Here is a 24,355-nt window from a genome sequence, read left to right on the forward strand (position 1 = left end):
GATGGTCCCCCCTGCTGTGTTGTCGGAGCAGCGCTAGCTGCAACCGCCGCGGGTGCAGATGGCGTAACTGCCGACTCACTGCTTGTGGGTCGGACAGCCACCGGAGGCCGTTGTGACGCTGCCCCCTTACGCGCCACATCGGCAAAGCTGCTCTTAGACAGGTGTGACACCCGCCTCCGTGCCTCTTTGAAAGTGATATTTTCTTTTACTTTTATGGCCACAATTTCTTTTTCTTTTTTCCAGGACAGGCAGGCGCGCGAGTATGCGGCATGCTCGGCATCACAGTTAACACAATGTGGAGTGTTCTGGCACGTTTCTGAGGAATGTTCTTTGTCACTGCACTTGGCACAAGTCAGCCGGCCTCGACAGTTCTGTGAACTGTGGCCGAAACGTTGGCACTTAAAGCATCTGAGAGGATTGGGAACGTATGGTCGAAAACGAAGTTTGATATAACCGGCCTCGATGCAGATATTAGCCTCCCCAGGGTCTTGCATACCACATCCCCTGCACTGCACAACATCAGGTGTTGGACAAACGTCTGTTCTGTGTCCGATTCTTCCACATGCGTAACATACGTCAAATTGCTTCCTGTACAGATAGCACCTCACGAGGGTTGACCCATATTTGATAAAGTTGGGTACCCTGAATGCGTCGAAAAGCACAATAACCGATCCCGTAGCTTGGATACGTTCTGCAGCCAACGCCGTTGGGCTCTATTCATGCACAATCGTTTTCGTGATCACAATTTGACTGCCATTGAGGTTCACTCTTCTAATATCCCCCTTGCACGTAGAGTGGGGGGGGGGGCTGTTTTATAAGCACTCACTTCATATTCTGCCTCCATGATCGTAATGGACTTGATTCTCACATACCTTTCATCATGAGAGGAGTCCGGTGTACTAACCACCACAATATTCTGTGTGAAGTTGGGGCAGACGATGTCTTCCTTAGCTTGGTCTGCTGTAAGCCCGGCTGCCTCGACGACCGCTTCTCCAATAGCTGTGCTGACCTTGTTCAGGTTGAGGCCTCCCAGAGGCCTAATGATGATTTTCCTGTGCTCCTCCGGCAGTTGCGGCATTCTTGACGCCATCACAATCCGGCGCTTGAGCTTGTCGGCCCCGGCAGCACCTTTGTTGGCGATCTCCTTTCCTTGTGACTCTTGGATCAAATTGGCGGGTCCACCAGATCCCTAGGTCTTTTTCGCAGATCGCGATCTTCGCTTGGTGACCACCTGCCAACCCATTCTTTCCTCGCCGTCTTCCGTCTCCGAGGAGAGTTCGTTGTCCATTCGTATATCGGCCATGCTCGCTTGGCGGGCTCGCTAGACCTACGTGGCGTTAGGCCCAGCGTGGCGCCCACTTGCGATGCACAGTAAAGAGGCTATAGAAGTCCAAAAAATGCTGGCCCACCTTGTCCAATGGTATCCACCGATTCGGGTTAACCTCACGAATCCGATAATGAGCTTCAATGCGTGGTCCTGCCAAAAGTGCCTGCAGAATCATTCAAAAAGACGGAGCTACGGAGCCACAGTACTACGCTGCGTACTTAAAGGACCTTAAGTGACTTTCCGCAAAGTGCGTAATGATCCCGCATACTCTTATTTGTGGACGAATGAAACCTGACATATTAAGTGCCAATTCCAAGTTTTATTGCTCATGCATCATTGGTTCCGTCAAGTAAATATAGTAAGTATTTCGAGAACAAGTTAGAATCGTCCTTTGGAGCGCTGATTCTATATGACATTTATGCACAAACAACTTCCTAAGCAAGCGATACATTTACTATCTCGTTAAACTGCCTAGTAAGCAGCATCAGAACCTTCGAGTTGCCATTTACTTGTAAGTAATATTAATATTACGCATTTCTATGCGCACTTTAGCACAGGGCCACAGCATTGCGCGATTTTTTTGGCGTGATGTTATTAGTTCCTTGCGCATAGTGATATTTAAAACACGTAAAGTATGCCTACAGCCAATAACATGAGGGCATTGTTGTGCCATTGGACAAGTTGCACCCGTGTATGCTACTGATTATACGCTGACTCATTGTTATGCCTGTATAGATTCACAGCGTACATCAAGACCCTTACAGTAAACGTTTCTGCAAAGATTTTTACCCCTTTATAAAAATCATACGTGGCAGATAACACAATTCTTCTCATTGTGCCGATTTGGTGCATCACGCGGACATAATTTCCACATGAATAGAAATGCATAATTGGCTTAGTAACAAAAATTCGGTAATTCGCTTTTTTATTATTTACCTTATGACACCTATTGGAATTTGCAAGTTGCGGCCAGGGAATTCGCAAGGCGGATTCACTTGAAACGAAATATCAGGATGGCACCAATTTTTAAATAATAATTCCATAACATTGCAAAGGAATACGTTGGTGGAGCACTTACTCTATGTGATTCAATGGCTAAAATGGTGTTTTAATGAATAAGTACAACAGCCTGTTTTTTTACCACAACTTTGATGGCACATATCTAGGATATGGTGTGGTCTGCAAAATAATTTTCAAGTGGATATGTCTTGCAATGTCTCTGGCAACAGTACCTAAATTTCAATGTGTGCTGTGAAGTGATTCCTTAAAAACCTAAGCAGTAAATGTTTTTTTAATTATTCAGTTACCGATTGAAATGTATCGTGCAAGTATGCGTAATGTCCGCCACTTCAAGTGCACCAGTTTAAGGACAATAATTGCGCTATCTGCCACAGGCATCTTTTTTAATTCCTTAAAACCTGCGCAAGGAAAACAGGGGGAAGACGGCACATGGACATTCAAGACAATGGGTAAAACGAAAACAAGATGAAAGCGGGAGCCAACTCTTCGACAAGTCCACTTGCCTTTTTCAAGGTGACATGTGCTTTCCTCGGCACAGTACATGTATATGTACGATTCGTCTAAAGAGGACAGGTGGTAAGGCGGGTGGGTGCGGCAACGAGCGAAGGTGTGTTAACGGCGGGATATAATTGAGAATAAAGAAGGGCTGTGCACAAAGCCCGTGACACGGCCGTCTGTCAGTCACAATTCTATGGCCATGTGTTAGTTGGCGTTTGAAGGCGTGAACAGCATCCTTCAATTACCTGCTTCGCCGGTGACCGTGGGCTATCGTTTATGTGAAAGAGATAATAGAAGGAGCGGCAGAAATCAGTGCTCGTGAAAAAAATATATATATTTATGAAAATACTCAAATGGAATAAATAAATGAAGAAGGAAAGGAAGGCGAAGAAAAAAATGAAAGAAAAAACAATAAAAAAACAAATAAAGCACAACAAAATAAAATATTAAACGCTATATCTTAGAGTCAAATTTTCGTTCTGAAAGAGAAAGAAAATACAGGGAATCACACCTCATCCATAAGTTGAAGACATTCCAACCAATAGGCATGAACATTTCAAAGGGAACTTTAGAAGCTATTCGCTATGCTAAGGATAGGACAGGAATAACTTTATTAAAATGCCGGCAACGGAACGTTTAACGCGTAGTGACGTTGGCCAAGCGTCGACCCAGGGATTTGCCCTATTCTGCACTTCCCTAGTTAGGCTCGTTTGTGGTGGGTCGTGAGGCTTGTACTTATCGAGCGCACCCCGGGCCCTCTGGAGGGCCCATACTTTCAAGCTATGGGCAACAACCCTTAGTTTGGTTGCATATTGTTTTCTTTTTTTTCCTTTCTTTTCTTTTCTTCACCTTCCGTTCCTTTTTCCTTTTAAATTATTTGTTCATTTATTCTATTTCACTACTTTTTCATATATTTTTTTCACGAGCATCGGATTCTGGCACTTCTTCTTTTATCTCTCACAGACAGGATAGCCTAGGAACACCAGCGAAGAAGGTAAAAGATGGGTGCTGCGCACGCCGCTGACTCACCGACTGACACATGGCCATTGACATGCGACTGAGAGACGGCCGAGTCACCGGAATTGTTCACAGGACTCCTATATTCTCAATTTTACACCCTCACCGTTAACACACCTTAGATCGTTATCACGCCCACCCGCTTTACCCACTCTCCCCTTTAGAAGAGCCCTACCTGTATATACTGTGGCGAGGAACGCATATGTCACCTTGTCCACTTGTTGAAGCGTTGGCTTTCGCTTTCCCCTTGTTCTTGATTTGCTCATCACCTTAAAATCTTCACACAAGACCTCGAAGATGTTTACAGAGTGTCATTAAGGAGTTTCACTATGGGCAATAGTGAAAACATTTGATTAAATATCTCTGTTTTGTATTGATACTGTTCTTTCTTGTGGTGTTTTTATTGATGTGCGTGTTAGCTATACGCTTGTATAGCGAGTAGATCAGCCGCCAGCCTTCCAATATATTGGCCGTATATATATTATATTGGCCAACACTATATTACCTATTGGCCAACACGAATGGGTTTCTTAATCCCAAAAGGTATGTGATGCAGCGCCCGGGAACTGAAAGCGTTACGATTGACCACAACCCTTCCATTGAGAAAAGAAAGGAAGAAAAGCACAAAATGACAGAAGTAAGACAATGACGAACGGAACGAAAAAACGTTTCAAATTCGTACATACGACCATTGGCTTCCTTAAGAGCTTGCTCCTCAGTCCTCCAGAAGACTCCATAAACAACCGGTACGAGGCCCAACAGCAATATTTTCAGAGCCATATCTATGTAAAAACATTTGAGTTTAAATCAGATGTAGGCTAAATTCTTTACAGGATATCCAATTCGTGCTAATTCGGCCACTGCGCACCTTTCATTTTGAGCACTGCCGACAAACATTATTTAAGCGCGAAAAACATACAATAAAACTCAATTTAAATCTGAATATTGAAAGCTGTTCATTGTAATTCCTCTTTCAAAAAGAAGGGTGTGGGGGCAAGGCGGTGAGATTATAGAAAAAATCCGAAACGCGTAAATAACGCTCAATAACAAGTTAGTATGCTACAACGGGTGACAATAGACACCTCTAAAATGACGTTTGCAATCCGATGTAAACACATTACGCACGCAAAGAATTACCGTTGTCCGAGGTCGCGGGATCGAATCCCGGCCACGGCGGCTGCATTTCGATGGGGGCGAAATGCGAAAACACCTGTGTACTTAGATTTAGGTGCACGTTAAAGAACCCCAGGTGGTCGAAATTTCCGCAGCCCTCCACTACGGCGTGCCTCATAATCAGAAAGTGGTCTTGGCACGTAAAACCCCATATATTAATTAATTACCGTTGTCATCAATGCGTATGCTCCGAACGCGATTGAATTTCTTTGGTTTACCTACGCGATAACAACGTGCGTTATTGCCCCCAATGACAGAGGCTAAAACCCTTGTCGAACATAGGGACACCCACGGCTCTTGCTTCAGCGTGAATTTTCGTTATGTCTACGTCCTCACTCGCGTTAACCACCAGTAATTCTTGAAATGAGCTTTAGCTTTCTCTAAGCTCACCTGAAACGTATGTTATGAGAGCATATTGCGTCGAATTTATTGCATCCTTCCGTAATTCCGGCACCGGTAGGCCTAACGAAGTGCGCCAGCATAACAACAGGATGGTTGCTAATGGTTTGTCTTGGCTTGGATACGTATCGCGCGAGGCAATAGACGGCGCCCTGTTTTATAATGTCTTTCTTCAATTTCCCAGCTTCTTCACCTGCTTGCCCAGTTCCACTCTTCTTTTGATGTCGCTCAGCCTACTGTGGGTAGCTCGCCAACCGTCAGCCACCACATCGGCACTGGCTCCAATGCGCCATTGCGGCAGCGTCCGTACCACGTATCCGCCAAGGAGCGTCAGGTGATCAGTGAGCACGTTGACGACATGCTTCAGTGCGGCGTCATTCGACCTTCCAAATAGCCCGTGGGCATCACCGGTGGTTCTCGTGACAAAAAAAGATGGTTCCATTCGGTTCTGCGTCGATTATCGCCGTCTCAATAAGATGACGCGCAAAGACGTCTACCCTCTACCGCGCATTGACGACGCTCTGGACAGCTTGCAAGGCGCTAAATTCTTCTCTTCGTTGGATTTACGCTCGGGCTACTGGCAGGTCCGATGTCAGCACTTGATCGCCCTAAAACTGCATTCATTACGCCAGATGGTCTAAACGAATTCATTGTGATGCCATTTGGACTATGCAATGCACCTGCTACCTTTGAACGAATGATGGACAATATCTTGCGCGGCCGAAAATGGAGCACGTGTTTGTGCTATCTCGGCGATATCGTTGTGTTCGCCCCTGATTTCAGCACGCATCTTCTTCGCCTTAGGCAAGTGTTGACGTCGTTGACCAACGCAGGCCTGCAACTGAACCTGAAAAGGTGCCAGTTCGCCGCACACAAGCTCATGATTCTAGGTCACGTCGTATCACAAGACGGCATTTGCCCCCACCCATCAAAACTTCGCGCCGTGGCAGAATTTCCGAAACCAAAGACACTCAAAGAACTCCGCGCCTTCATCGGCCTCTGTTCTTACTTCAGGCGCTTTGTTCGCAATTTTGCCTCGATATCACCTCTCACGCAACTCTTAAGTGGCGCCAACGACCTATCCTCCTGGTCTCCTGCATGCGACGCCGAGTTCGTGACCTTACGTCGTCTCCTGACGTCTCCGCCTATACTGCGACACTTCGACGCCACCGCCCCAACTGAAGTGCATACCGATGCCATTGGTATTGGCCTCGGCGCTGTCCTTGCGCAGCGCAAGTCTGGCTACTCCGAGTACGTCGTTGCTTAGGCCAGTCGTGCGCTGACCAAAGCGGAACGCAATTACAGCGTCACAGAAAAAGAATGCCTGGCCATCGTTTGGGCACTCGGGAAGTTTCGCCCCTATTTATACGGCAGGCCTTTCAATGTGGTACTGACCATCACGCCCTTTGTTGGTTATCCTCTTTAAAAAACCCGTCTGGATGCCTTGCCCGCTGGGCTCTGCGCATTCAAGAATACGACATACTCGTCATATACCACTCAGCTCGCAAGCACAGTGACGCTAACGCTCTGTCCCGTTCTCCGCTGCCAACCGACATGGCCTCCCTCTCCACCATTAAGGTGGTATCCTCGGTCGACATCGACACCTTCGAATCAGAACAGCGCAAGAATACTTGGGTGGCCTCTCTTTTGGATCTCCTTTTTTGCCCGCCTGCATCTCCCATCTCCCGCTCCCTGCGTCGCCAGGCTGTCCATTTTGCTGTCCAAGATAAACTCTTGTATCGACGGAACTACGAGCCCGATGGTCGCAAGTGGCGCCTGGTTATCCCTAGGACTTTGCGTTCCGACATGTTCGCGTCTTTCCATACTGACCCACAATGTGCACACGCAAGCGTTTTGAAGACGTATGAGCGCCTGCGGCAACGTTACTACTGGCGAGGAATGTTTACTTTTGTCCAAAAGTTTGTCCGCTCGTGCCCGCAATGCCAACACCACAAATCTCCGCCTCATCCGGCCCACGGATTATTACAGCCACTTCTGTGCCCTGCTTGTGCCTTCGACCGTTTGGGAATTGACCTGTACGGGCCGCTACCACTAACACCCGCTGGAAAACGATGGATTATTGTTGCAGTTGATCACCTTACACGTTATGTGCCGAAACCGCTGCCCTACTGCAGCGACCGCCAGTGACGTTGCATCCTTTCTGCTCCATCGTTTCATTCTTCGTCATGGCCCACCTCGGGAGCTGCTGAGTGATAGAGGCCGTGTGTTCCTGTCGCATGTGGTTGAAGCTCTGCGTGCTCATTGCCGCATAGTTCACCGGACCACCACGGCGTACCATCCTCCAACTAACGGACTTACAGAGCGTTTCAATCGCACGCTTGGTGATATGCTCGCCATGAACGTTTCATCGCAGCATACAAACTGGGACAACTGGGACATCTAACACACATATATATATATATATATATATATATATATATATATATATATATATATATATATATATATATATATATATATATATATATATATATATATATATATATATATATATATAGTTCGTTAGTTACAAACGAAGGCGCCACTTACTACAATTGAATTTTTAATGTTTTAAAGTTTCGGCTGTGGCACATGTTGACGTGTTCGCTTAGTTTAATGCAGAAGGGACCGGCAAAGTCTAGTCTTGTTGCTTGCAAGGCTTCCGAAGTGGTCACTCTTTCATGTGGTAACGGGGCAGCTACTTCGTACAGAGGTCTGAAGTTGTAGCGTTCGACACAACGTATCCTCCGATGAGTTTCTTGACTAACTGCTGTCGTCGTAATATCTATCATATTTCTCTTATTTGGATAAGAGTATCCAGAATTACTGCATGAAGTTGTGGATGATGCTGTTTGACACGAATTGTGTAGTAGTAATAGTCATTTGGTAATAATATTGGATGTATTTCTTCATATAACTTGCTGAATTTCAGACGTACTGCAACACGAAGAACCCCATCCTAGTCTTAAAAACAAGTTACACCCAAAATGGCCAATATCTTATATGCTCAGCTCAATTACCTTTAGAAAAAGGGCTTATCTCATCCCGCAACAATAATGGTCACCTGCCTTGCTTGCGTTTCCTTTCTTATAAACTGCGCTCACAGCTTTCCTGTCAAGAATGCGATGTCACGATGATCACGCGAACGCCGTTCCTGAACCTAAAGTTTCGTGCTGGCAGCTTCAAAGGAAGGAAATGCGGACAAGAAACGTGGCGATTATAGTTGCACAAGTTAAGACCCAAAGAATGCAAACTTTTTCAAAGTAATTAGAAACGCAACATATTTTTTGCAAATAAACGGAAATTTGAAGCTCTTTTATCGTGTATAATGCACCGACTTTTATTATTTCTGCATTCAGAGCTCCCCAGGGCTGCCATTTTCGCATCAGCATAGATGCGAATTGTATTCACAGTGTAGTGGAAACATAAAGCTGTAATTATGGACCTCTAATACTTCGGGTCCAGTGCATGCAGACTTTTAAGGATGATTTCCGCCGAAGGCGTTCCTCCGTAAACACAGCGGAAGATTGGTGGACTTGGGTGTATGGGTCGTTGGCCTTTCATTCTCTTCACAATTAGGCGAATGGGGTCCTGGTAACCAGTGCGAATTTGTTGTTAGTAGTCTGGAAATACTTCTTCACGTCAGAAATCGGCAGGGTTTTGCTTCCCAGGAACACCTGCATAATTTGATGTCCGTTTTGCTTTGACTCTCCGCTACCCTATAGGAAATGAAGTCTTTCCATCTGGCAATCTGGTAAGATTCCTGGTAATTCAGCCCACTGCATTCATTGAGTCTGTCTAAAGCTGAAGGAATGTTATGTCTTTAGCTAGCTATTCACGTAGGTATTCTCACATTCATGCCGAGACGAGGAAGGCTAGCAGTTCGAGTCTGGAAAGGCTTGTCTCCTTCATAGGCGCTACCCTTGACTTGTACAATACTATCATTCAGCTTTCGTCATTCGTATTTGCTGCTGTGCAAATGTAGCAAACGCCGCCGTGGGCTGCCTTAATGGCCTCAGCGAAAAACTGCAGCGCGTACTTGTCACCAGGCCCAAGTACGTCTTGCCGGAGAACAAGGTAACTTCTTTATCGCAAAACTCTGGATGTTTATTGCACCATTTTTTTTTTCATCCCCAAGAGCGCCATGAGGCAGCTGCTTTTCCTAGTAGACGCCTTTGCTGGAACGCTTCTGAGAACGGATCTTCATCTTTTTTCATACTTCTCCGCTGGACTGCACCAGTGTTTTCATGACGGCTGAGTTTGATTGCCTTGCGTGCATGAAATCGATTGCTGATGTTTTTCAGAGCCTCACATGTGCCGAGTGCGACAATCGGTATCATGCAGGAAAGTGCTCGTGGTTACGAAAACGAACTTGAAAAACTTTTCCACTAAGGAAAAAGAACAGTGGGTGTGTCTGACTTGTGTAATTCGTGCATCGCGATTGCCAACTGGAAACGGTGACGGCGTAGCCCAGAAGGATAGAGCAACCGATGTATCGGTCGAGCTGTCACTGGCACATGTACTGGCCAAACTTGATGTCGTACTGAGTCGACAAGATGTGTTAGAAAGCCGGCAAGACGTGCAGTTGGACAAGCTCGAGGCTTCCACCCAGGAAATGCTGGCGCAGAGGACGGCAATGCAGGGTATTGAGACACCATTGGGATTGCTTTCGTCTAATTATGACACAATGCTGCAAAAGTTGTAGGAGCATAGAAAGGAACTTAAGGAAACAAACAAAAAAGTAACTGAACTGGACGCCGAGTTTTTGGCCAAATCTGGCAGGCTGTCGAATATGGAGCAAGCAGTAGATGATCTTAAACGATACTCACGAAAAAGCAATTTAGAAATCCATGGTGTCAAAGTGAGTGATAACGAGGACCTACGAAAGGTGGCGTAATCTATTGCAACCAAACTCGAACTCCATAGGCCCAGTCATGACGACATTGAAGCCGTGAACAGAATCAAAGGCAAAGCGTACTCCGTCCCACCTATTCTGGTGCGATTTTGAAGGAGTGAAACAAAAGAGCTTTGGATTGAAAAGCGGAACAGACTGAAGGGTGAAAAGATATACTTGAACGATGATTTAACTTCCCGAATGAAGAAACTGCTATGGATGACAAACAATCAGGCGAAAGATAAACAATATCGCTTCGTCTGGGTGCGCAATGGCAGAATACTTGTAAGAAAACGCGAAGGAACGTCAGTGTTACGCATTGACAATGAACAAGGCTTACATAAAATAATCTAGAATAATTGACCAAGTACACTCAACTGAACAATGGCTATCAATGAAAGACAAGTGGGCGTCAGATCCTTCTAGCAGCTTATTGCTTGAGCTAATCCATGTGAATGTGAGAAGCCTGCACAAACACTGGGACATGTTAAAGATTCACCTAGCTGAAGCACTGCCATCATTACATGTTTTAATTATAACTGAAATCAATATTTCAAAAGACGAATGCGCTCATTTTGCACTACGTGGTTTTCAGTCTTTCTTTTTGTGCAGGGATCACAAAATAAATGGTGGCATAGCGGTCTATGTAAAAAGTGATTGGCACTGTGAACGAGTGTCCTTTGATTTTCAAGTTGCTGAAGTAGTTACTGTACTAATGACTAAAGCAGATCTGGAATTTACAGTATGTGCTGCTTATAGGCCACCGAGCACTAACCTAAATACATTTTTAGACGATTTGGCAAGCTTCCTCAAAAAGTACGCAGACAGAAGCAGCATTATTTTGGCCGGTGATTTTGATATAGACATTTTTACAGCAAATAAGCCTGCAACATCTGATTACCTAACACTTTTGGCAAGCTATGGACTCGAAAACAAAATTCACAGTTATACACGAGAGGAAATTCTCGGTCATCGTTTAACAACGTCGTGTATAGACCATATCAGCACAAAAATGTGCAAATATAAAGGATATAAATGCATTATTAAGGAAAAAGTAGCGGACCACTACTTTATCGCTATAGCAGTTTCAGGAGATGCTGCTGCTTTGACTGAAACAAAGACTTTAGAGAAATATGTTCTGAATTCTAATGAAGTAGATAAACGTGTGAGAACATTCAACTGGGATTCTTTAACGCGGCACAGCCACTTAAAGGATTACGAACTGTTTGTAGAGACCTTTAGAGAAATTTACCTTTGCTCCGAAAAGAAAGTAAAGCTTAAAAGAAGAATAAAGATAGCCCGTGTATTGATAACGAAATAATGGAGCTTTGCAGCGTTAAAAGCAAGCTCCTTAGAAAATGCCAAGATAAACCCGGGGACGCTCTTGCAAGAGAAGAATTTAGGCAGATGAGAAACAAAGTAAACGTTAAAATAAGACTCGCTAAGAAGCGCTACCACTCAGGCAAGTCTGCAGCTTGCAGACGAAATACCGGTAAAACATGGAACTTGGTTAACACTCTAATAGGGAGACCTGCAAAAAACAGTATTGATAATACTCTTGCGGACGCCTTTCTCGAGTCGCCTGCTGTTCAGATAGCGAATTATTTTAACAAACAATTTATGGAATCAGTAAACAACATTACAAATGGGTGCATACCGGCAAATATCCGAAATAATGTTACGTTCTCTAACATTCATTCTGCTTTTCTGCCTACTTTTAATGAGGCAGAATTGTGGGATATTATACGATCCATGAGTTTAACAAAATCTCCAGGTTTTGATAAAATTAGGATAAGAGATATAGCTGCGAATTTCGATGTGCTCAAATCAACACTACTTTACATCCTAAATGAAGCATTAAAAGCCAGTCAGATACATGAAAACATGAAAGTTAGCATTGTGAGACCTCTCTATAAGAAAGGATCTCGAAAACTATAGGAGAATTACCGACCAATTTCAATTCTTTCGTCTTTGGCAAGCATATTGGAAAAAATAGTCTATGTTATTATGGCCTCATTCTGTGAAAAGTTTAGCCTTATTAACCCAGCGCCGTTTGGCTTTCGCTCGGGACAGAGTACTGTGGGTCTGTTGGAAAATTTTAATGACTATATCTGTAACGAAATCGATAAAAACAATGTTGTTTTGACTCTTTTCTATTATTTGCAACGAGCATTTGACACATTAGATCATGAACAGTTACTATTAAAACTAAGCAGATGAGGTTTCGGAGGCCCGTATTACTTATTTTTTTTTAAACTATTTACCAAGCAGACAACAGTGTGTCCGTGTGGCGGACTCCTATAGTTCTTTTTGCGTGTTAAATCAGAGGTACCGCAAGGGTCCGTATTGTGACCGGTTTTGTTTAAAATTTACATGAATGATCTTGCTTGCTTACCACTAAAATCAAAAATTTATTTATACGCTGATGACACGGCTTTGGTTGTATCGAACAAACTTTCGAACGAAGCCGCTAGAGTGTTACAGTATGATGTCTGTAAACTACTTGATTAATAACAAAATGCTCATTAATAAATCGAAGACTAATATGTTATGTTTTCACAGCCCATATAAAGCAGTAGCGGATATTTCCCCTGCTTATCCCCACACCAGTGACTTCCTTGCATGCTCATGTCCTCCGGTAGCCCTGGTAAATAGCACAAAATACCTGGGGCTACACTTCGACGACACATTGTCATGGAATGTCCACATTGAAGAGCTCGCAAAGCGCTTACGTGCTGTGTGCGCTCACTTGTATGCCCTAAAATCTTTCTGTGATATAAATATTCGTAAAATGGTTTACAGGGCACTTGTGGAATCGATCATAAAGAACGGAATAACAATTTATGGCTTTGCTTCTTCTAGTAGACTTAAGATAATTAACCGTATCCTAAAAAAAATTGCCTGTAGCCTCTCGTATGGCACACTTGGTCACGGGGAAGATCTCTTGCTGAGCATGTACCAGTCAGACATGTTGTTTGTCGGGCAACAAGTTTTGTTCGATGCCATGTGTAAAAGTTATTTTTCTACTAATTTCAAGAACTTGAACGTGAAATGTCGCAGCTTACGTCAGACAGAAAAATTTGTGGTACCTCGTGTGTACACAAACTACGGCAAGAGAACTCGTGCTTTCGACGTGCCAGCTAATTTCAATAAATTAAATGAGAAGGATATCGCGGGAACATTTAAACAAATAAAATCACATTTAAGGTCATGGGTGATACCTAATGTCCATATTCTCTGAAGTTTTCTTCGCGATTTGAAACATGCGAACCTGTTTGCGAAGTCATCGCTAATGTCAATGTGGATTGTTTCCCTGTTGATGCAATAATATCTTTTGTTCAAATAATATCTTTTGTTCACTTTTGCAATATCATTCTTTTCCTATATTCTTTTATTAATCTATTTATTTGTACACGTATCAGTACTACCAGCAGACTGCCCAGCTTCGCACACAAGCAATGTTGCTTATGTGGGCTAGATCTGTAACCATGACATGACTGGATGTAATAAAGATTATTATTATTATTATTATTATTATTATTATTATTATTATTATTATTATTATTATTATTATTATTATTATTATTATAAAAGGGGACAGCATGTCGAAAAGGTCGCATAGGAGACAAGTCAGCTGTAGAATGAAGCGCCGGCAATCCGTTCTTGGTGGAACAATCTCCATACCATCTATGAGGCTGAACGACAAGTCATTAGTGTCAGCGTGCCTTACCGATTTAATGACCTTCAGTAGTCCTATAAATTTCCCCAGAAGTAACTCCGGAGGTCCCGTCAGTTGCATGCCAAAAACGCGTGGGTCTTTCGAACACCACTTGTGCAGCTTCATAGGGGTGCTTGCGATGTTATCCGTGCTCTTTACCGCAGCATTGCTGCCTCTTCGACAGAGTCCACTCCTGTTAAAACTTCATCAACATATATGGAACCCAAATACCGTTATGTAGCTTCGTGGTAAACTGATGGGGCTTCCTCAAGATGATGGCGGTTGGTCACTGTCATGGAGAATGCACGATAACTCATGCTGAATGGCACTTTAATGATATGTGAGAGACGATCACTAGACAAAGCCGACCGGCCGCGGGCGCTTTCACCCGACATAGTTAACGCAAAGTCACTCCGTGTTTGGTGACTATGCCTATAGGAAAGAACGCGTTTTCTATATTTGCTACTAAAGCAATACGACGCCTTCTCAACCGAAGTTCCAGTCCCATGAGCTCGGCATAAAGCTTCGTTCCGGTGTACAGGCTGTCGTTTAGCGAAAGGTTTTCTTGATTGGGAGGAAACACAAAAACCACCCTTTCTTTGGCGTACATTCCTCACGCATTAGTGCGACATTAGGCTTGTTATTCACTTGGTCGTCGGTGACCATCTCGGCTACACCGTCTTTCGCCTATTTGCGTACGGCAACGTCGTATTTTTAGCGAAACTAAGGGCAACATCGAAGCTTTCTGAGTAGGTAATTGAGACGAAGCTTTGAGTTTGATTGTTCGTTAAGCTTGAGAATCGTCGGCTTCCATGGGAGTGAAAATTCTTAACGACAATTATAGTGCTGTTGAAGTAATCGAGAAGTGGTTCTAAATAATTCTTAATATTTCTTAATATATATCGGATTTTATCCCCTTGATTAAGAAGTCCCAGTAGTTATCTGAAGTGATGTTACGTTCTCTCATGGACACTTCCTGTACAATTATCTGGTTGCATTGCCTGACGGTAGCACTTGAAGCTACTGGACCATGCAATGTCCAGCTTAAGGAAGTCTCGATGGCTTTGAGCCCATTATGCAGGTTCGCTACGTTTCCCTTGAGAAATAACCAGCAGTAATCACTACAGGTGAAGAAACCGAAAGGTTTTGCACTCTAAGCTCGATGGATGTGAGTTAAGCAGTAACCTTGGCGTTCGGCCTGGTCGGTAAATTCACTACTCGACAGCGGAACGGATTTGCAGCACGTTTTGGCCATGACAGCTTCGATCAGCAGAGATCTGGTTCCTAGTTCATGATAAAGGTCCGTGGTTCATTCCTCAGCTTCGGCACCACTTGTAGGTCATTGATCCTCCCAAGCGATGAACTTAGAATAAACTGTAGCCTGACTCCGTGGGTAGCTGATGTTCCGCGTTTGCTAATGCACGTGATATCTCTCGTTCTTTTCATCATCTTTCTTTTTCCAATGAAAGTGCTTTTCCTAAGAAATTCAAACGTGTAGCTAGCGTTAGTAATGGTGGCCCTGTAGATGTGACGTTCTCGTGCTAAAACACAACGTGCAAGTTCAACTCCCTGCCATGGTGACCGCATTTCAATAAAAACAAACGCAGACACACTTTGGTGATTAGATTTAGGCAGAGTTAAAGAAGACCACCTGCTATAATATTGCCACATGCATATTGCGTGTTCCTTTTGGACGATTTGCGCCGGCGCATCAACCAAAAAGACGAACTGCTCCGGAGCCTCGAGCTGTAGGCTCAACAGTGTCCAAAAAGATCCGATGATACTAGAATATTGGAAATTATTCGTCACAACAGGTGCTCCAGAACCGACGCATATGCACTTTTAGGGTGTAGGACAAATAAATGCGTATTGTATTGAGACCATCCGGGGATGTTCTAGAAAAAACTATAAAGGCATAAGTAGTCGCAGCTATAGAGGGGGCACTGAGTGGCATACTAGATAATTTAAAAACTACCTTTTATTATGCATTATTGCACGCTATAAGGCATAAAGTTCATGTAACTGAATCGTATACAGGTATACCATCCGTGACCTCTGTTTTCAGTAAATCGCCTATAATATGGCCAGCCATAAATGGCCTAGCTAGCACGTCTACAACAAATGTTCGCACTGGAAATGACGAATGTGGTGCAGAAGCGCAGGGCTTCTCATTTTTCGCCAACCAAACATGATCATTCTCGGACAAAAAGCAAGAAAGGGCCTCCGAGCACGAAATCGATTGACATGTGGAAAGAAGCATTTGCCTCTTCGGTCTTGGAGAGATCATGACTGAGTTAAACACGCCCAAAAGGAACGGCCACTCTGTTTTGTCTTCCTTAATTGATCTTCATCGTCTCAGTTTTGCCTATGACCTAGACATGGTCTTTTTACAAGAATCTTGGCTGACACCTGTCAAATCATATTCTTTTATTAATTTTGGCATATTCAGAGTAGACCCCTTTGGTGGTTGTGGCGGGCGTGTAATTGCTACGGTGTCCGGAATATATATATCACAGGGCTATTATCCTCAATCTGAACTCTTGGCTATTGATCTATTTCTGCCAAGATGTGCTATTATTGTACTAAATGTTTACTCTCTTGCGGCGGTGAGTAGAACAGACTACTTTGATAGTTTATTGAGAAAATGGGAAGAGTCGTCATTGTAAGGGACTTTAATTCACATCATATCACGTAGGGTTACCGCTCAGATACTAGTGGTGAACTGTGGTCATGGCTATCAAAAAATTCTCACTGCCATGGTAGACGGGGTGCAACATTTATGCGTCGAGATTCAAAGAGAGTGATTGACCAAACTCTGGCAGCTGCTAGAGTTAGCGTGTCATCATGGGCACCTCTAGATAGCGGAAGTTGCACTCATCCACTGATTTTTCTCTGTTATGTGCTTCCCGCAGAGGGTCACTAAGAAAACAATAAAATTTCTCAACAGGAATACTCATAAAAGGATAGTTCAAGCTGCTATTAACTCCTAACTTTACTTGATAACGCTAAGCCTGCAGAGCAGGTTCTAAAATATCTGATTGACGAAATACAGCAGTCCGCATTTACTGTAAGAGTTTCAACTCGACACAAAAAAGGTTCGCCGTGGTGCACTGAAAAATGTGAAGCGGTACGTAGTCTTATGAACGCTTCGTAGGACAGCCTTCTTCATAATCAGAGCACTCTAAATATCACTAACTAAATGTGTTCTGCTACCCCCTTTAAAGGACAATTGCAAAAGCTAAGGATGACTATTAGGCTGATATGAACATTTACTCATCTGACCGCAAAAATAGGAAAGCCCTTTACACTTTCATGGAGCACAACAAGAAATCTTCATTTAGTCACATTTTGAACGCCGTTGTATTGACCCCAGTGATGACCAATGTACTGATCCAAGTACCCCAAGATAATCTTGATTTCATTGCACGTGGCCTTCAGTGGAATGACTTTAAAGAGGTTGAATCGCTGGAGCTTCTGCCGTAGCTTGTATGAGATTGGCAGTTCCGGGTTATCATTGAATATCTGTTAGCATGCTGAAGTTCCTGGCCCTTTATTTTAAGCGAAAGTTGCTGAATATTATGAAAATTTCCCTTAAGGAAACATTTCTATCTCACGAGTGGAAGATAGCTAAAATTGCGTGGCTTCTGAAGAACGCCGAAAAAGGGCTTAATTTGGACATCTGGCTGATCGCTGAAGCTTCTGACATAGTAGAATAATTGAAAGAGTTGTTTGTAATCATCTATCAGAGCATGTTTGTTAAGTAGTGCATTATGCATCGCATACGTTGGATTTTGCATTGGTTATTCTACTGCTTCCGCGCATTTGTTGATTTAGAACATAAAATACGGTTAGCTAACAGAAACTTAGAAGTTTCAGCCCTCGTAACAATGAATCTTGCAAAACCTCTGATAGCGTAGAATACAGCATTCTATTGAATAAACATGCTGCCTTAAGCCTACCATCGTATATCATGGGTTGGATCAGGGATTTCTTGCTAGGAAGGAGATTTTTCTGCCTAGATGTAAAGCATCATTCTGAGTGGTTCTCCAAGACCAGAGGTGCACCTCAGGGTTCAGTGCTTTCTCCACTATTGTTTAATACACTACTAAACGATTTTAAAATTATACCGAATCTAAGGCTATTTGTGTGTGTTCATGGTATCGCATTCTTTGCTTCCGTTAAAGATAGCCACATGTTTTGCCAAATGCTGCCAGCATATAAATTTTCTTGGCGTCTGGCTGGATATGTTGCGCGTGGTCCTTAACATTAATACAAGTGCCCGTCTTGTATTCCCTTCGAGTTAATCGGTTTCCTTATCTCTCGTGTATCAGAATCAACTGCTCCCACAGGTAGACACTACTAGGTACATGTGAGCAATTTACGAACCTGGCCTAGATTGGCGTCTTGATATAAGAAAACTTGTGAGAGAAGGTGAAATCGATTCACAAGAAAATGCAACAGGAAGCTTGGATAGTCTACTTAACATTATCGGACCCATTCTTGAATTTAACTGTGTGTTGCTATCTGGCTCACCAACTTATAAGTTACAACCTTTATTTATTTTAGAGAGATGGGCCATACATCAGCGTCTTGGCATCCCTTAGTATGTTGCGAACTCTCTGCTGTATCAAGAAGCAAAGAAATCATATTCAGAGCTCCTAATAGCAAAAACATTTCTTAGAGCAAACGAATACGTTCCCGGGACAAGTTGCCTGGTGTATCTTGCGCAACCGGAACTATTTTTTTTTAATTCTATGTGGCCGAGATAGAAGCTCCCCCACGCCTTGTTGACGCAGACTCTTAGCAAACACACACGTTAAAATAGGATCACTTCTATGTTTCACTTCAATAAAGACATCTAATGCTCGTAAATTTCATTACCTCTTTTCGAAGAATGTTAAATTCATAACCAAACAGACGTTAATCAGAATCTGGAAGATTTCCCCTCACGAATGCAGTGTCCACAACAGCCTCACAGAGAGATGAGAAGATGAGAAATCAGCGATAGTGCACCCTTTTTCCTGAATATTCTCCAATTATTGTGGCTAAATTCATTGTCATATGCTTGACCGCATACAATATTCCTAGCAATATGCCACACATAGTATTGCTGGCAAGGTGCCAGTCAGTTCTTATGTCGCAATAAAGCGCTCATTGTTCACTACTGCACCGGTCGCTACACTTGGTCGTTCGACCTCATGTTAAAGAAACTCGGTTTTTGTAGATACCTGGACATTGTGTACTAGCACCTAGTTAGATTTCAGACGGCTGGGTAAAGGTAGCGCTTGATGGGCCAGTGTGTTCCTTTATACATAACTTTACTCTGCTCGCGGTGACAAGATTCTGAAAAGACGACAAACACTAGGTTGAAAAAAACGACAATGTGTAGTTTCGATTATCCTATTATTATTATACTTTATGAATTGAAATGAATTGAATTTTATTCCTCAACAAGAAAAAGTTACGAGGAGGACAGGTAAAAGCAGTAAGAACTGCTTGAGGAGCCCTAGCCCCCTAGCACATGCATTACCCCTTATTATTATATAGCAGTTAAATCTGTACATGAGAAGTTGTGTATTCGCACTATGAAACGCTTGTGCGTCATGTGGTCATATAATGAACGAGAAGAAAGAGGGTAAACTGAGGGGCCCGATTTTTAATAATCAGAAGCAAACAAACAAAGACACGAAGAACAGCGCAGTGGAAATTCCTTCAACTTAATCATTGAATTAAGAATTAAAGAAGTGATAAATTATTATAAATAAAAGTAGATTAAGAAACAACTTGCCGCAGGTGGGAAACGATCCCACGTCTTCGCATTACGCGTGCATGCGCCAGAGCATTTCATTTATGTATGGCGCCGGCCTGTAACATTTCTTTCCTCAAAACAACCTAACCATATTTTGGTCAATCCCCCATAGCGAGGCATAACTGCGACGCACACCGCACACCAGCGGCGGCGGTGTTTGCGGTGGCGGAAAACCTCGTCAATTGAAACAGCTATCCGAAGGGGCCAATAACAGCACATGCTATAAAAGAGCGTTTTCTCGTGGTATGCTTCCCATAAGGTAAGGGTGACGGTGTTAATAGGAAGCTTTGCTGGGGGAAATAGGAGGGAAACAAAGACGAAGAATGATAGGCTGGCTTCTGATCGTCACTCTATAATTTCATCCTTGTGGACAAATTTTGAGCTCAATTGTTACTTTCCCTGCTTCGCTCTCAATGAACGGTGGTCTCGGGGCACCGTGCTGCGAGAAAAGCATGTCAAGTGGCTCCCGAAACGCGCCGGACCTAAGCAGCTGCGGGATCGAGCTACGCTGTCGTCCGGCCTTGGTGACTCTCTATTGCCATCCACCGCAAGCAATGAACCATAACGTGAGCATGTTCCTTCTGTGGACCATAAATAGGATGAGCAAGGAAAGTGGAGGCCACATGAGGTCGAAAAAAAAATGTACAGGAGCCAACGAAGACATGGACAGCACAGCTTCCACTGTCGTCTCATGCAAGAAGAAAATAACCGCAGGTGTTCCTATAAAATTCGAGACAACTAAGCCTAACAGGAGCATACGGAAAATAAAACCAGATTACCTGGCTTTCGCAGTTGTGACAACAGCCCAAGAAAAGGTACTCTTCCATCGCCTCAACAAAAATGGCAGTAATATGTGGAGAGTGTCCTCAGTTCCTGCGGCTAATCACCTCCTCGCCATATCAGAACAGTTGGGTACTCCCATAGAAGCCCGAGTTACGGATCGACACAAGAACTCCCTGCTGAAGTCTCGAATGAGTACTTGAGTGATCAAAGAATCATATTTGCAAAAATCCAAGTTTCATACGTCCCTAACGAAGATGGAGTGTTAACAACGTCCGTAGACGCTTCTTCATAATTAAAAAAAGACACCCCTACACTCCAGCGACTGTTGTTAGGATTCTACAGCAATGCCATAGCGGAGTACATGGGACCTGGAATTCAATATACCAAGTGTCCAAAATTACGGCAGAACCAATCGCACGATGGCCGTCGAAGATAATGCGTTATAATTGAATCAATACAGTGACAGAACCGATTGGAACCGTCCAAAACACTTATGCATGAGGCGTGTACTGCAGCAGGTCTAACAACAATCGGCATCTTCTAGCCCCGCCATCCCGAAGCAACGCGTGGCCTCCAAATGCATGGCGCCCCCCTGCGTGCAAGCACTGAGAAACGCATCTTGTGGCAACATTGTTCGTCTTTTGCGCTTCCTTCTGGAAACGTTAAGCCATTTAGTGTCACTGCCGGGAAGTCCGCACGTGACCTCCGAGACGAGCATCTTGGCGCGGCGGTAAATACACGCTTATGATTGTTCCCTCACTTGCCGCATACTGAGTGGCACATACTCTGTGCATTTATGCCGCAGCTCGCTGGAGCACAGGGCTTAAAGACGTTCATGTGAAAGCGGCACGTACTCAGTGCATTTGTGGTGGAGCCTGCAAACGCGTCTGGTTGCTGTCCTTGAGGAAACACCATGACGTAATTTCCATTCCGCTCAGTATCGGATAAAATTAAGAGATATTTCTTAGAAGTTTTTAGAATGCACAAGTACTTAGTGAATCCTTGGAGCAGGTGGCAAAAGCGATGGCTTGAAAGGCGTTGTTTGAAAAGCGGCACTTAACAAGCGCATTTGTTGCGCAACCTACAAAAGCGTGAGCTTGATGTCCTTGAGGAGCCTTTGTGACCGGTTCTATGACGCTAAACTTTCGTGAAAGTTAGAGGTTAGTTTCTTCATTGTAGAGCCGCCCATTCCGAGTGGCACATTACCCGAGTTGCCGTAAAAGACGTTCATTATATAGCGGCACATACCAACTGACACTTACCATGTGACGCATGCTGGCATCATAAAGGTTCATTGAAGACCAACAGAGACACGGTAGCACATACTCTGCACTTCTATTCGGCGTTAAACAGTTTCTTCGAACAGTGGTACCCATGTCGGAGCGAAAAAGGTTCGTTGAAGAGCAGGACGTATCTACACATTGCCACATATTCAGTGAATGATGTTGGTCCGATAATTGGTGTGGGACCCTGTTCCGTAAGGACTGCAGCGCAATTCGCTACGCATTCGAACGTCGACTACCAGGCGATTCAGCTAGGCCGGAAAATGGTTAGATACAAACATACAAAGACGGAGAGAAAGACAGATAGCCAATTTGTCCACTTTAAATGCTGATGTTCTAACATTTGCTGTATACACAATAGCAATATCTGTTTTTGGTGCAGAGATACGGGTTCATAACCTCCGTGGTTCTCTTTTTTTTCAAGGTTACTCATTTTCAGCAATTTTTTTTAAATTATTGAAGCCCTTAGTCAAAATTACACTTTGGACAGTCACAGTAGTTTAGCTTTCTCTCTAAAATTCAACAAATTTCATTAAAATTAGTTTGGTGTTATCTCAGAAAACAAATTGAGCGTTAGACATCTATTTGAATAGGTTCCATTGGAGCAAGGCCCAAGCTGAAGCTTCCTCTTAACATGATGTGACAACGTAGTTAGCATACGTTTGAAAGGGTAAACCGTGTAGGAAGCGCTTTGTTCTTACTGAAACCGGTATTGTGACAGTGACAGGATCGGGCTTATGACCCTTGTGTCAGTCAAGCCTAAGCTTGGCTGTGACAAACAAATCCACAAGTACACTTAATTTAGCGCTGTTACAGCATGTCTCTTGCCGGCTCCCTCGGAACTGGTGCTGCTCATAGTTTCAAAATTTATCTCAAGTCAGTGTGCCTTGTGAACTCATTGGTTCCAGCCTGCGAATCGGACATGTGCCTTTCGCTGAACAGTTTTAAGTAAATAAAGTTTAGTTAATTAGCTAATCAAACTATCATTTCTGAAATTACAAACAAAATTACAAACAAATTACAAAAAATTACAAACATCCGGCAATGGATTCTGCTGTTTGCTCCCCACAAAACCTTAAGTTCAGTATAAACAAAAACGCAACTCATGATGCGCCTTATTTCACCTTCTTTCGTTTGCGACGGTAACCATCTTTGGCATGAGCAAAATTAGGGAGCAAATGCAGTGCACAAGTATAACCAATACATATAAGGAAGTGTCAGAATAAATCGTGACTCGTGAATGTTTTTTTTTTTCACTTTTCGCAAGCTATTCTCCTCAGAGTCGTGTTCAGTGCTCTATGGGTGAGCTGCACAAAAGGCCCATTTTATTGGAAATGAAGCGGACGGCGCTCCTGAACTTTTTTTTTCAGTGAGTATTTTTAAGATCCACAGCTAGAACTGTTTGTCTAGGGGACTGACTAAAACTTTGAAAATTCGGCTTCGCGGTGCCTGTCCCCATTGAGCCACAAATATAAGTCACATACAAAAGCTGTTTGGGCACAGTAATCTCTCCGACTGAATTGGTCGTATGAGCGGGCAATCACATTTAAAGCACTGATTCATGACAGGCAAGCTATTCCACTGCGGAATATTTGTGGACCTGCGTCACAACTTTCCCGCTATCCAAGGAAACATCGGGTTACATATCGGGCATTGTACTGTGGGCACACCAGGTAAACATACGCATTTGTGGATGTTAGTGCGGAACTCTGCATGCGTAAACAGTCCAAAGAAGAGACAGAACCATAGCGATGGTTCAAATGGGGTTTTGCAGCGACAGTTTCCCTTGTTTTTGCTGCTTGCCTACAGCAGCTGAATAAATTATTGCGTTGGATCGTACATATGCTCATGATCTCGTTGCTGATGGGTCGTCCTAGACAATCCTACGCAGTAGAGGACACTCAGCTCTGAATATAGAAATAGTTTTGCATAAAGCATGACATACCGTACTTCATCCTTGTCGTCTTCTTCCTTCGGTATGCGCCTTAGCACTGCCTATAGAGACGTTCGAATAGTCAGGAGGTTTATATATACAGAACTGAGGCTCAAAAATGTTATCGTGGAAGCAGTTAAAAGGAAATAATTCACCTTTGTCAGGTGCCACTGGGCGAAACAAACTGAACGTATTCGCTCGACATGGAATATGTCATTGAAAATTGATGAGCTCAGTTATAAAAATAACAGAACCAGGTCCAAGGAACTGCGTCAGCATTTCTATGAGTTGTTTATGAATATAGCAGAGGCATTGTTCAGCTCTGCGTGCAAATATAGCGATCTAATCGTGCTGTGAGAGAAAGCAATCATTCTTATACATGGCAAAAGCATAGAAAATAAAATGTCAGAAGATAGTGCTTTCATGGTGCATTGTGAACGTGTATAGGGCGGCTACGATGTTTACGAAGATGTCACGCGTTACTTGCGTCTCTGACATCAG

At 43.5% G+C, this 24,355-nt stretch overlaps 1 long non-coding RNA gene across 1 annotated transcript in view; it reads right to left on the minus strand.

Annotated features, from left to right (window-relative positions):
* The window catches only part of LOC139049403 (uncharacterized), an 81,371-nt gene extending 57,459 nt beyond the window's left edge, over positions 1-23,912 (minus strand). Inside the window, exons 1-2 of the long non-coding RNA XR_011508211.1 lie at positions 23,867-23,912; positions 4,549-4,644 (exon numbers count right to left, since the gene is read on the minus strand). This is a non-coding gene — a long non-coding RNA (uncharacterized lncRNA). The remainder of the gene's footprint in view (positions 1-4,548; positions 4,645-23,866) is intronic.
* Between the last annotated feature and the right edge of the window lie 443 nt (positions 23,913-24,355).

This window comes from Dermacentor albipictus, chromosome 9 (assembly GCF_038994185.2).
Source record: "Dermacentor albipictus isolate Rhodes 1998 colony chromosome 9, USDA_Dalb.pri_finalv2, whole genome shotgun sequence".
Classification (NCBI taxonomy): domain Eukaryota; kingdom Metazoa; phylum Arthropoda; class Arachnida; order Ixodida; family Ixodidae; genus Dermacentor; species Dermacentor albipictus.